This window comes from Petromyzon marinus, unplaced genomic scaffold (assembly GCF_048934315.1).
Source record: "Petromyzon marinus isolate PM22_M1 ecotype Great Lakes invasive population unplaced genomic scaffold, UKy_Petmar_22M1.pri1.0 PM_Scaffold_12, whole genome shotgun sequence".
NCBI classification, from domain to species: Eukaryota; Metazoa; Chordata; class Hyperoartia; order Petromyzontiformes; family Petromyzontidae; genus Petromyzon; species Petromyzon marinus.
The window spans coordinates 1050378-1063645 of NW_027423080.1; positions in this window are offsets into that span (position 1 = coordinate 1050378).

The window sequence follows — 13268 nt, forward strand, 5'->3', positions numbered from 1 at the left end:
GGGAGTCTCACTGATTAATACTGAACCCTATGGGCATCTCACTGATTAACACTGGACCTGGGGGAGTCTCACTGATTAACACTGAACCCTGTGGGAGTCTCACTGATTAACACTGAATCCTATGGGTGTCTCACTGATTAACACTGAACCCTGTGGGAGTCTCACTGATTAACACTGAACCCGGTGGAAGTCTCAGTGATTAACAGTGAACCCTATGGGAGTCTCACTGATTAACACTGCACTCTGTGGCAGTCTCACTGATTAACACTGAACCCTGTGGGAGTCTCACTAATTAACACTGAACCCTATGGGAGTCTCACTGATTAACACTGAACGCTGTGGGAGTCTCACTGATTAACACTGAACCCTATGGGCGTCTCACTGATTAACACTGAACCCTGTGGGAGTCTCACTGATTAACACTGAACCCTATGGGATGCTCACTAATTAACACTGAACCCTGTGGTAGTCACACTGATTAACACTGAACCCTGTGGGAGTCTCACTGATTAACACTGAACATTGGGGGAGTCTCACTGATTAACAACGAACCCTATGAGAGTCTCACTGATTAACACTGAACCCTATGGGAGTCTCACTGATTAATACTGAATCCTGTGGGAGTCTCAATGATTAACACTGAGCCCAGTGGGAGTCTCACTGATTAACACAGAACCATGTGGGAATCTCACTGATTAACACTGAACCCTGTGGGAGTCTCACTGATTAACACTGAACCCTATGGAAGTCTCAATGATTAATACTGAACTCTGTGGGAGTCTCACTGATTAACACTGAACCCTGTGGGAGTCTCACTAATTAACACTGAACCCTATGGGAGTCTCACTGATTAACACTGAACACTGTGGGAGTCTCACTGATTAACACTGAACCCTATGGGCGTCTCACTGATTAACACTGAACCCTGTGGGAGTCTCACTGATTAACACTGAATCCTATGGGTGTCTCACTGATTAACACTGAACCCTGTGGGAGTCTCACTGATTAACACTGAACCCGGTGGAAGTCTCAGTGATTAACAGTGAACCCTATGGGAGTCTCACTGATTAACACTGCACTCTGTGGCAGTCTCACTGATTAACACTGAACCCTGTGGGAGTCTCACTAATTAACACTGAACCCTATGGGAGTCTCACTGATTAACACTGAACGCTGTGGGAGTCTCACTGATTAACACTGAACCCTATGGGCGTCTCACTGATTAACACTGAACCCTGTGGGAGTCTCACTGATTAACACTGAACCCTATGGGATGCTCACTAATTAACACTGAACCCTGTGGTAGTCACACTGATTAACACTGAACCCTGTGGTAGTCTCACTGATTAACACTGAACATTGGGGGAGTCTCACTGATTAACAACGAACCCTATGAGAGTCTCACTGATTAACACTGAACCCTATGGGAGTCTCACTGATTAATACTGAATCCTGTGGGAGTCTCAATGATTAACACTGAGCCCAGTGGGAGTCTCACTGATTAACACAGAACCATGTGGGAATCTCACTGATTAACACTGAACCCTGTGGGAGTCTCACTGATTAACACTGAACCCTATGGAAGTCTCAATGATTAATACTGAACCCTATGGGAGTCTCACTGATTAACACTGAACCCTATGGGAGTCTCACTGATTAACACTGAACCCTGGGGGAGTCTCACTGATTAACACACAAACGCTAAGGGAGTGTCACTGATTAACACTGAACCCTATGGGAGACTCACTGATTAAAACTGAACTCTGTGGGAGTCTCACTGATCAATACTGAACCCTGTGGGAGCCTCACTGACTAACACTGAACACTATGGGAGTCTCACTGATTAACACTGAACCCTGTGGGAGTCTCACTGATTAACACTGAACCCTGTGGGAGTCTCACTAATTAACACTGAACCCTGTGGGAGTCTCACTGATTAACACTGAACCCTATGGGAGTCTCACTGATTAACACTGAACCCTGTGGGAGTCTCACTGATTAACACTGAACCCTGTGGGAGTCTCACTAACTAACACTGAACCCTGTGGGAGTCTCACTGATTAACAGTGAACCCTATGGGCGTCTCACTGATCAACACTGAACCCTGTGGGAGTCTCAATGATTAACACTGAACCCTGTGGGAGTCTCACTGATTAACACTGAACCCTATGGGATGCTCACTAATTAACACTGAACCCTGTGGGAGTCTCACTGATTAACACTGAACCCTATGAGAGTCTCACTGATTAACACTGAACACTGTGGGAGTCTCACTGATTAACACTGAACCCTATGAGAGTCTCACTGATTAACATTGAACCCTATGGGAGTCTCACTGATTAATACTGAACCCTGTGGGAGTCTAACTGATTAACACTGAACCCTGTGGGAGTCTCACTGATTAACACTGAACCCTATGGGCGTCTCACTGATTAACACTGAACCCTGTGGGAGTCTCACTGATTAACACTGAACCCTATGGGATGCTCACTAATTAACACTGAACCCTGTGGGAGTCTCACTGATTAACACTGAACCCTGTGGGAGTCTCACTGATTAACACTGAACACTGTGGGAGTCTCACTGATTAACACCGAACCCTATGAGAGTCTCACTGATTAACACTGAACCCTATGGGAGTCTCACTGATTAATACTGAACCCTGTGGGAGTCTCAATGATTAACACTGAGCCCAGTGGGAGTCTCACTGATTAACACTGAACCCTGTGGGAGTCTCACTAATTAACACTGAACCCTGTGGGAGTCTCACTGATTAACACTGAACCCTATGGGAGTCTCACTGATTAACACTGAACCCTGTGGGAGTCTCACTGATTAACACTGAACCCTGTGGGAGTCTCACTAACTAACACTGAACCCTGTGGGAGTCTCACTGATTAACACTGAACCCTATGGGCGTCTCACTGATCAACACTGAACCCTGTGGGAGTCTCACTGATTAACACTGAACCCTGTGGGAGTCTCACTGATTAACACTGAACCCTATGGGATGCTCACTAATTAACACTGAACCCTGTGGGAGTCTCACTGATTAACACTGAACCCTATGGGAGTCTCACTGATTAACACTGAACACTGTGGGAGTCTCACTGATTAACACTGAACCGTATGAGAGTCTCACTGATTAACATTGCACCCTATGGGAGTCTCACTGATTAATACTGAACCCTGTGGGAGTCTAACTGATTAACACTGAACCCTGTGGGAGTCTCACTGATTAACACTGAACCCTATGGGCGTCTCACTGATTAACACTGAACCCTGTGGGAGTCTCACTGATTAACACTGAACCCTATGGGATGCTCACTAATTAACACTGAACCCTGTGGGAGTCTCACTGATTAACACTGAACCCTGTGGGAGTCTCACTGATTAACACTGAACACTGTGGGAGTCTCACTGATTAACACCGAACCCTATGAGAGTCTCACTGATTAACACTGAACCCTATGGGAGTCTCACTGATTAATACTGAACCCTGTGGGAGTCTCAATGATTAACACTGAGCCCAGTGGGAGTCTCACTGATTAACACAGAACCATGTGGGAGTCTCACTGATTAACACTGAACCCTGTGGGAGTCTCACTGATTAACACTGAACCCTATGGGAGTCTCAGTGATTGTCACTGAACCGTATGGGAGTCTCACTGATTAACACTGAACCCTGTGGGAGTCTCACTGATTAACACTGAATCCTATGGGAGTCTCACTGATTAACACTGAACACTGTGGGAGTCTCACTGATTAACACTGAACCCTATGAGAGTCTCACTGATTAACATTGGACCCTATGGGAGTCTCACTGATTAACACTGAACCCTGTGGGAGTCTCACTAATTAACACTGAACTCTGTGGGAGTCTCACTGATTAACACTGAACCCTATGGGCGTCTCACTGATCAACACTGAACCCTGTGGGAGTCTCACTGATTAACACTGAACCCTGTGGGAGTCTCACTGATTAACACTGAACCCTATGGGATGCTCACTAATTAACACTGAACCCTGTGGGAGTCTCACTGATTAACACTGAACCCTATGGGAGTCTCACTGATTAACACTGAACACTGTGGGAGTCTCACTGATTAACACTGAACCCTATGAGAGTCTCACTGATTAACATTGAACCCTATGGGAGTCTCACTGATTAATACTGAACCCTGTGGGAGTCTAACTGATTAACACTGAAACCTGTGGGAGTCTCACTGATTAACACTGAACCCTATGGGCGTCTCAATGATTAACACTGAACCCTGTGGGAGTCTCACTGATTAACACTGAACCCTATGGGATGCTCACTAATTAACACTGAACCCTGTGGGAGTCTCACTGATTAACACTGAACCCTGTGGGAGTCTCACTGATTAACACTGAACACTGTGGGAGTCTCACTGATTAACACCGAACCCTATGAGAGTCTCACTGATTAACACTGAACCCTATGGGAGTCTCACTGATTAATACTGAACCCTGTGGGAGTCTCAATGATTAACACTGAGCCCAGTGGGAGTCTCACTGATTAACACAGAACCATGTGGGAGTCTCACTGATTAACACTGAACCCTGTGGGAGTCTCACTGATTAACACTGAACCCTATGGGAGTCTCAGTGATTGTCACTGAACCGTATGGGAGTCTCACTGATTAACACTGAACCCTGTGGGAGTCTCACTGATTAACACTGAACCCTATGGGAGTCTCACTGATTAACACTGAACACTGTGGGAGTCTCACTGATTAACACTGAACCCTATGAGAGTCTCACTGATTAACATTGAACCCTATGGGAGTCTCACTGATTAATACTGAACCCTGTGGGAGTCTAACTGATTAACACTGAACCCTGTGGGAGTCTCACTGATTAACACTGAACCCTATGGGGGTCTCCCTGATTAACACTGAACCCTATCGGAGTCTCACTGATTAACACTGAACCTTGTGGGAGTCTCACTGATTAACACTGAACCCGGTGGAAGTCTCAGTGATTAACAGTGAACCCTATGGGAGTCTCACTGATTAACACTGAACTCTGTGGGAGTCTCACTGATTAACACTGAACCCTCTGGGAGTCTCACTGATTAACACTGAACCCTATGGGCGTCTCACTGATTAACACTGAACCCTGGGGGAGTCTCACTGATTAACACTGAACCCTGTGGGAGTCTCACTGATTAACACTGAACACTGTGGGAGTCTCACTGATTAACACTGAACCCTATGAGAGTCTCACTGATTAACATAGAACCCTATGGAAGTCTCACTGATTAATACTGAACCCTGTGGGAGTCTAACTGATTAACACTGAACCCTGTGGGAGTCTCACTGATTAACACTGAACCCTATGGGGGTCTCCCTGATTAACACTGAACCCTATCGGAGTCTCAGTGATTGTCACTGAACACTGTGGGAGTCTCACTGATTAACACTGAACCCGGTGGAAGTCTCAGTGATTAACAGTGAACCGTATGGGAGTCTCACTGATTAACACCGAACCATATGAGAGTCTCACTGATTAACACTGAACCCTATGGGAGTCTCACTGATTTACACTGAACCCTATGGGAGTCTCAATGATTAACACTGAGCCCAGTGGGAGTCTCACTGATTAACACAGAACCATGTGGGAGTCTCACTGATTAACACTGAACCCTGTGGGAGTCTCACTGATTAATACTGAACCCTGTGGAAGTCTCAATGATTAACACTGAACCCTATGGGAGTCTCACTGATTAACACTGAACCCTATGGGAGTCTCACTGATTAACACTGAACCCTGGGGGAGTCTCACTGATTAATACTGAACCCTAAGGGAGTGTCACTGATTAACACTGAACCCTATGGGAGACTCACTGATTAACACTGAACTCTGTGGGAGTCTCACTGATTAACACTGAACCCTGTGGGAGCCTCACTGACTAACACTGAACACTATGGGAGTCTCACTAATTAACACTGAACCCTGTGGGTGTCTCACTGATTAACACTGATCCCTATGGGAGTCTCACTGATTAACACTGAACACTGTGGGAGTCTCACTGATTAACACTGAACCCTATGAGAGTCTCACTGCTTAACATTGAACCCTATGGGAGTCTCACTGATTAATACTGAACCCTGTGGGAGTCTCACTGATTAACACTGAACCCTGTGGGAGTCACACTGATTAACACTGAACCCTATGGGGGTCTCACTGATTAACACTGAACCCTATCGGAGTCTCACTGATTAACACTTAAACCTGTGGGAGTCTCACTGAATAACACTGAACCCTATGTGTCTCTCACTGATTAACACTGAACCCTATGGGAGACTCACTGATTAACACTGAACCCTATGGGAGTCTCACTGATTAACACTGAACCCTATGGGAGTCTTATTGATTAACTCTGAACCCTACGGGTGTCTCATTGATTAACACTGAACACTATGGGAGTCTCACTGATTAACACTGAACCCTACGGGAGTCTCACTGATCAACACTGAACCCTATGGGAGTCTCACTGATTTACACTGAACCCTATGGGAGTCTCACTGATTAACACTGAACCCTGTGGGAGTCTCACTGATTAACACTGAACCCTTTGGAAGTCTCAATGATTAACACTGAACCCTATGGGAGTCTCACTGATTAACACTGAACCCTATGGGAGTCTCACTGATTAACACTGAACCCTGGGGGAGTCTCACTGATTAACACTGAACCCTAAGGGAGTGTCACTGATGAACACTGAACCCTATGGGAGACTCACTGATTAACACTGAACTCTGTGGGAGTCTCACTGATTAATACTGAACCCTGTGGGAGCCTCACTGACTAACACTGAACACTATGGGAGTCTCACTAATTAACACTGAACCCTGTGGGAGTCTCACTGATTAACACTGAACCCTATGGGAGTCTCACTGATTAACACTGAACACTGTGGGAGTCTCACTGATTAACACTGAAACCTATGAGAGTCTCACTGATTAACATTGAACCCTATGGGAGTCTCACTGATTAATACTGAACCCTGTGGGAGTCTCACTGATTAACACTGAACCCATGTGGGAGTCACACTGATTAACACTGAACCCTATGGGGGTCTCACTGATTAACACTGAACCCTATCGGAGTCTCACTGATTAACACTGAAACCTTTGGGAGTCTCACTGAATAACACTGAACCCTATGTGTGTCTCACTGATTAACACTGAACCCTATGGGAGTCTCACTGATTAACACTGAACCCTATGGGAGTCTCACTGATTAACACTGAACACTATGGGAGTCTTATTGATTAACTCTGAACCCTACGGGTGTCTCATTGATTAACACTGAACACTATGGGAGTCTCACTGATTAACACTGAACCCTACGGGAGTCTCACTGATCAACACTGAACCCTATGGGAGTCTCACTGATGAACACTGAACTCAATGGGAGTCTCACTGATTAACACTGAACACTATGGGAGTCTCACTGATTTACACTGAACCCTATGGGAGTCTCACTGATTAACACTGAACCCTTTGGAAGTCTCAATGATTAACACTGAACCCTATGGGAGTCTCACTGATTAACACTGAACCCTGGGGGAGTCTCACTGATTAACACTGAACCCTAAGGGAGTGTCACTGATTAACACTGAACCCTATGGGAGACTCACTGATTAACACTGAACTCTGTGGGAGTCTCACTGATTAATACTGAACCCTGTGGAAGCCTCACTGACTAACACTGAACACTATGGGAGTCTCACTAATTAACACTGAACCCTGTGGGAGTCTCACTGATTAACACTGAACCCTATGGGAGTCTCACTGATTAACACTGAACACTGTGGGAGTCTCACTGATTAACACTGAACGCTATGAGAGTCTCACTGATTAACATTGAACCCTATGGGAGTCTCACTGATTAATACTGAACCCTGTGGGAGTCTCACTGATTAACACTGAACCCTGTGGGAGTCACACTGATTAACACTGAACCCTATGGGGGTCTCACTGATTAACACTGAACCCTATCGGAGTCTCACTGATTAACACTGAAACCTGTGGGAGTCTCACTGAATAACACTGAACCCTATGTGTGTCTCACTGATTAACACTGAACCCTATGGGAGTCTCACTGATTAACACTGAACCCTATGGGAGTCTCACTGATTAACACTGAACCCTACGGGAGTCTCACTGATCAACACTGAACCCTATGGGAGTCTCACTGATGAACACTGAACTCAATGGGAGTCTCACTGATTAACACTGAACACTATGGGAGTCTCACTGATTTACACTGAACCCTATGGGAGTCTCACTGATTAACACTGAACCCTGTGGGAGTCTCACTGATTAACACTGAACCCTTTGGAAGTCTCAATGATTAACACTGAACCCTATGGGAGTCTCACTGATTAACACTGAACCCTATGGGAGTCTCACTGATTAACACTGAACCCTGGGGGAGTCTCACTGATTAGCACTGAACCCTAAGGGAGTGTCACTGATTAACACTGAACCCTATGGGAGACTCACTGATTAACACTGAACTCTGTGGGAGTCTCACTGATTAATACTGAACCCTGTGGGAGCCTCACTGACTAACACTGAACACTATGGGAGTCTCACTAATTAACACTGAACCCTGTGGGAGTCTCACTGATTAACACTGAACACTATGGGAGTCTCACTGATTAACACTGAACACTGTGGGAGTCTCACTGATTAACACTGAACCCTATGAGAGTCTCACTGATTAACATTGAACCCTATGGGAGTCTCACTGATTAATAATGAACCCTGTGGGAGTCTCACTGATTAACACTGAACCCTGTGGGAGTCACACTGATTAACACTGAACCCTATGGGGGTCTCACTGATTAACACTGAACCCTATCGGAGTCTCACTGATTAACACTGAAACCTGTGGGAGTCTCACTGAATAACACTGAACCCTATGTGTGTCTCATTGATTAACACTGAACCCTATGGGAGTCTCACTGATTAACACTGAACCCTATGGGAGTCTCACTGATTAACACTGAACCCTATGGGAGTCTTATTGATTAACTCTGAACCCTACGGGTGTCTCATTGATTAACACAGAACACTATGGGAGTCTCACTGATTAACACTGAACGCTACGGGAGTCTCACTGATCAACACTGAACCCTATTGGAGTCTCACTGATGAACACTGAACTCAATGGGAGTCTCACTGATTAACACTGAACACTATGGGAGTCTCACTGATTTACACTGAACCCTATGGGAGTCTCACTGATTAACACTGAACCCTTTGGAAGTCTCAATGATTAACACTGAACCCTATGGGAGTCTCACTGATTAACACTGAACCCTGGGGGAGTCTCACTGATTAACACTGAACCCTAAGGGAGTGTCACTGATTAACACTGAACCCTATGGGAGACTCACTGATTAACACTGAACTCTGTGGGAGTCTCACTAATAAATACTGAACCCTGTGGAAGTCTCACTGATTAACAATGAACCCTATGGGAGTCTCACTGATTAACACTGAACACTGTGGGAGTCTCACTGATTAACACTGAACGCTATGAGAGTCTCACTGATTAACATTGAACCCTATGGGAGTCTCACTGATTAATACTGAACCCTGTGGGAGTCTCACTGATTAACACTGAACCCTGTGGGAGTCACACTGATTAACACTGAACCCTATGGGGGTCTCACTGATTAACACTGAACCCTATCGGAGTCTCACTGATTAACACTGAAACCTGTGGGAGTCTCACTGAATAACACTGAACCCTATGTGTGTCTCACTGATTAACACTGAACCCTATGGGAGTCTCACTGATTAACACTGAACCCTATGGGAGTCTCACTGATTAACACTGAACCCTACGGGAGTCTCACTGATCAACACTGAACCCTATGGGAGTCTCACTGATGAACACTGAACTCAATGGGAGTCTCACTGATTAACACTGAACACTATGGGAGTCTCACTGATTTACACTGAACCCTATGGGAGTCTCACTGATTAACACTGAACCCTGTGGGAGTCTCACTGATTAACACTGAACCCTTTGGAAGTCTCAATGATTAACACTGAACCCTATGGGAGTCTCACTGATTAATACTGAACCCTGTGGGAGCCTCACTGACTAACACTGAACACTATGGGAGTCTCACTAATTAACACTGAACCCTGTGGGAGTCTCACTGATTAACACTGAACCCTATGGGAGTCTCACTGATTAACACTGAACACTGTGGGAGTCTCACTGATTAACACTGAACCCTATGAGAGTCTCACTGATTAACATTGAACACTATGGGAGTCTCACTGATTAATACTGAACCCTGTGGGAGTCTCACTGATTAACACTGAACCCTGTGGGAGACACACTGATTAACACTGAACCCTATGGGGGTCTCACTGATTAACACTGAACCCTATCGGAGTCTCACTGATTAACACTGAAACCTGTGGGAGTCTCACTGAATAACACTGAACCCTATGTGTGTCTCATTGATTAACACTGAACCCTATGGGAGTCTCACTGATTAACACTGAACCCTATGGGAGTCTCACTGATTAACACTGAACCCTATGGGAGTCTTATTGATTAACTCTGAACCCTACGGGTGTCTCATTGATTAACACTGAACACTATGGGAGTCTCACTGATTAACACTGAACCCTACGGGAGTCTCACTGATCAACACTGAAACCTATGGGAGTCTCACTGATGAACACTGAACTCAATGGGAGTCTCACTGATTAACACTGAACACTATGGGAGTCTCACTGATTTACACTGAACCCTATGGGAGTCTCACTGATTAACACTGAACCCTGTGGGAGTCTCACTGATTAACACTGAACCCTTTGGAAGTCTCAATGATTAACACTGAACCCTATGGGAGTCTCACTGATTAACACTGAACCCTATGGGAGTCTCACTGATTAACACTGAACCCTGGGGGAGTCTCACTGATTAACACTGAACCCTAAGGGAGTGTCACTGATTAACACTGAACCCTATGGGAGACTCACTGATTAACACTGAACTCTGTGGGAGTCTCACTGATTAATACTGAACCCTGTGGGAGCCTGACTGATTAACACTGAACACGGTGGAAGTCTCATTGATTAACAGTGAACCCTATGGGAGTCTCACTGATTAACACTGAACTCTGTGGGAGTCTCACTGATTAACACTGAACCCTGTGGGAGTCTCACTAATTAACACTGAACCCTATGGGAGTCTCACTGATTAACACTGAACCCTATGGGCGTCTCACTGATTAAGACTGAACCCTGTGGGAGTCTCACTGATTAACACTGAACCCTATGGGATGCTCACTAATTAACACTGAACCCTGTGGGAGTCTCACTGATTAACACTGAACCCTGTGGGAGTCTCACTGATTAACACTGAACACGGTGGAAGTCTCAGTGATTAACAGTGAACCCTATGGGAGTCTCACTGATTAACACTGAACCCTGTGGGAGTCTCACTGATTAACACTGAACCCTATGGAAGTCTCAATGATTAACACTGAACCCTATGGGAGTCTCACTGATTAACACTGAACCCTTTGGAAGTCTCAATGATTAACACTGAACCCTATGGGAGTCTCACTGATTAACACTGAATCCTGGGGGAGTCTCACTGATTAACACTGAACCCTAAGGGAGTGTCACTGATTAACACTGAACCCTATGGGAGACTCACTGATTAACACTGAACTCTGTGGGAGTCTCACTGATTAATACTGAACCCTGTGGAAGCCTCACTGACTAACACTGAACACTATGGGAGTCTCACTAATTAACACTGAACCCTGTGGGAGTCTCACTGATTAACACTGAACCCTATGGGAGTCTCACTGATTAACACTGAACACTGTGGGAGTCTCACTGATTAACACTGAACGCTATGAGAGTCTCACTGATTAACATTGAACCCTATGGGAGTCTCACTGATTAATACTGAACCCTGTGGGAGTCTCACTGATTAACACTGAACCCTGTGGGAGTCACACTGATTAACACTGAACCCTATGGGGGTCTCACTGATTAACACTGAACCCTATCGGAGTCTCACTGATTAACACTGAAACCTGTGGGAGTCTCACTGAATAACACTGAACCCTATGTGTGTCTCACTGATTAACACTGAACCCTATGGGAGTCTCACTGATTAACACTGAACCCTATGGGAGTCTCACTGATTAACACTGAACCCTACGGGAGTCTCACTGATCAACACTGAACCCTATGGGAGTCTCACTGATGAACACTGAACTCAATGGGAGTCTCACTGATTAACACTGAACACTATGGGAGTCTCACTGATTTACACTGAACCCTATGGGAGTCTCACTGATTAACACTGAACCCTGTGGGAGTCTCACTGATTAACACTGAACCCTTTGGAAGTCTCAATGATTAACACTGAACCCTATGGGAGTCTCACTGATTAACACTGAACCCTATGGGAGTCTCACTGATTAACACTGAACCCTGGGGGAGTCTCACTGATTAGCACTGAACCCTAAGGGAGTGTCACTGATTAACACTGAACCCTATGGGAGACTCACTGATTAACACTGAACTCTGTGGGAGTCTCACTGATTAATACTGAACCCTGTGGGAGCCTCACTGACTAACACTGAACACTATGGGAGTCTCACTAATTAACACTGAACCCTGTGGGAGTCTCACTGATTAACACTGAACACTATGGGAGTCTCACTGATTAACACTGAACACTGTGGGAGTCTCACTGATTAACACTGAACCCTATGAGAGTCTCACTGATTAACATTGAACCCTATGGGAGTCTCACTGATTAATAATGAACCCTGTGGGAGTATCACTGATTAACACTGAACCCTGTGGGAGTCACACTGATTAACACTGAACCCTATGGGGGTCTCACTGATTAACACTGAACCCTATCGGAGTCTCACTGATTAACACTGAAACCTGTGGGAGTCTCACTGAATAACACTGAACCCTATGTGTGTCTCATTGATTAACACTGAACCCTATGGGAGTCTCACTGATTAACACTGAACCCTATGGGAGTCTCACTGATTAACACTGAACCCTATGGGAGTCTTATTGATTAACTCTGAACCCTACGGGTGTCTCATTGATTAACACAGAACACTATGGGAGTCTCACTGATTAACACTGAACGCTACGGGAGTCTCACTGATCAACACTGAACCCTATTGGAGTCTCACTGATGAACACTGAACTCAA